Below are 2,717 nucleotides of genomic sequence, written 5' to 3' on the forward strand. Positions count from 1 at the left end.
AGATCAATCAGCATGTTTGATTTCGTTTTAAAATCAAGGACTCGGTCCATGTTGTGGACTCGGTCCAAGAAAAAGGACTGATCCGCTCCTTCACTTTCAATTGATGGACTGGGACAAAAACGTTCGTTTCCTTTCCATTTCCGATTTCGCCCTACACTTTGTGACAACCTCCACAGAAAAAAGGCAGCAACGTCGTTCCTCCCAACCCTGATATGCTGCTCACTGACTGCTTTCTTCCTCCGACCACTCAACTAGAGACGCCTGCTGACCAGGTTAGTTTTCCTTGCCTTTTTCTCATTTTTTGTTGCTCGATTTTAGCTGAAAATTTCGATTTTTTTCTTTGATTTCCTACTTCGTTGTCCTTCTTTTGTTCCTTTTGTTGTTGATGTGCACTTGCTTTGCTCGATTTGTGCTTAATGTGATGCTATTTTCTTCTTTTTTTCTCAATTTTTTATTGTTATTGTTGTTGTTGTTGTCCTTTTTTTCCTGCGTCGCCCCCCTTCCCTGTTAGTTTCTGATCTCATCTCCTCTCTATCTCTGCAAAACGATTTTGAGTCACAATCAGTTTCCAAATCGATTGTTCAGATGCTTGTCTTTGTTTATGGATGGTATCGATTTTTGTTTGGATTTATGGTATATTTGTATTTGTTTGTTTGTTTCTTGATTTTTGTTTAACCATTATGTGTTTGGTTGTTTTCTTGATTTTTTTTTCTTTGCTGATTGTTGGATAATAGGTGAAATTCCAGCTTGGATTGGTGATAATGAAGAAGAATTTCATTGAATTAGGCTATATATTTGTGTTTATGTGAATAAGATGTGTATATTTGTGTAAAAACAGAATACAGAAACAGAGATGAATGAGTTTTATATGCTATGAATTTCTTAAAAAAAATATTTGATATTTCCACATGAAAACAAATGAATGGTTTGTGTGTATATTTGTTTGTATGCTTTTTTATCTTTTAAAAGATATGTTTAACCTTTGGAGAACCAAGCAGGGTGGAATGTTTTTATACAAAATATTGTTTGAGTGGTTTTATTTTCAAACAAAACTTATAAATCTTTAAATTCTTTATTATTTTTTACTGTAAGTTGAATGTTTTTATTAAAAATATGTTGTTTGAGGGTAATATAGTCATTTGGACAGTCAGGTAGATGTAAAATCAAACAGCAAAATTCAATAGGAAGTTAACTCGGTCAGAACTTCCAACCCAGTCAGCTTCTAACCCAGTCAGTTCTAACCCAGTTAGTAACTATGAAACGACCCCTAAGGCACCAATGTCGGCCCGTTTATGTATGATAGCGTATGCCGGACTTCGGTCCGATGTCGGGGTAAGCCCGAGGAATGTTTATATGTTTAGGTTGTATGTTATATGTATACCGGACTTCGGTCCGAAGCCGGGCAGGGCCCAATGCCGGACTTCGGTCCGATGTCGGGCAGGGCCCAATGCCAGATTCGTCCGATGCTGGGCGGGGCCCGATGTAGCGGACAAGGCCCAATGTATGTTATTATGTGATTAAGTGTATGGTATGTGCTTACATTTTTCAGTTTGGTTTCAGGTACTTCCGCTAGTAAGGGGAAGAGCTCGGGATGACTGCATCACACACACCACAGTGTTTAGTATAATTCACAATACAATTTTGGTCATTCTTCGGTTTTGTACATAAGAATAAAAGTGTTTGTGACCATCTTTACACTAGAAATTTTTATGTAGAGCTCATGCATTTGGGAAAAATAGTTTTCAAGGATAATGAATACATGATTTGATCACCATACAAGCAATTACATTTTGATCTACAATAATTTTAATCTCGAAATTACTCAACAATGTGAAGTTGTGACGTGCTAGCTGATTTTTCTGCCATATGTGTAACGCCCGCAGATCCGGGCTAGTCAATTTAGAGACAATAAGCATCAAAAATGAGTTTTTGATGGAAAATTATTTAGAAGGATTAATCTTTTCCAAGTGGTAGTATATGTTACAAGGGTTCCGTACATATAAAGAACGCCGAAATCCGAGTTATAACGAAGAAGTTATGGCCCGTCGAAGTTTCGCGACATAACCGGCACGACACTGCGCAACGTAATAGTGAATTTATGATAGAGCAATTTTTAGCCTTAGCAATCTAAACAGAAGTCGTAGAATACGTTAAACCGAAAGCGTGCATAAAAAGAACGCCCAAATCTGACTTCGTATGAGGAAGTTATGATTTTTCGAAGTTTCGGCTTAGTAGTGTACAGCCTGAAGTTCGAATATTAGATCGAGCGGTTTTTAGCCGAAACAACCTAAATGAGAATCGAAGATCTCGTTAATAGTAGCGTAACGTTAAAAAGACAGACGAAAACGGATGTCAGATGAAGAAGTTATGAATTTTTAACGGACCAATCATGTCCCGGCCTGTTAAAAATATAACTTTTAAAATAAATTCAAAATTTGCCAACGGAGTCTAAACGAAAATTGTAGATTACGGTCCCGCCTACGCGTGGATATAAAGAACGTCGAAAACGGAGCTTGTATGCAAAAGTTACGAATTTTAGAAGTCGGGAAGGAAAATTACGAAATCTGCGAGGGGATGATGACGTGGCTCGATCTGGGCCGTCGCTTGCTGATCACGGACTCGCTTCGGATGGGTGACAGCTGGCTCGCTACGCAGCACGTACAAGAAGGAACTCCCCGTGTTCGGATTTACTTGGCTTCAGAAGATCCACGTCGCAC

The sequence above is a fragment of the Lactuca virosa genome, chromosome 8 (genome assembly GCF_052849685.1).
Source record: "Lactuca virosa cultivar CGN04683 chromosome 8, Lactuca_virosa_CGN04683_v6, whole genome shotgun sequence".
Classification (NCBI taxonomy): Eukaryota; Viridiplantae; Streptophyta; class Magnoliopsida; order Asterales; family Asteraceae; genus Lactuca; species Lactuca virosa.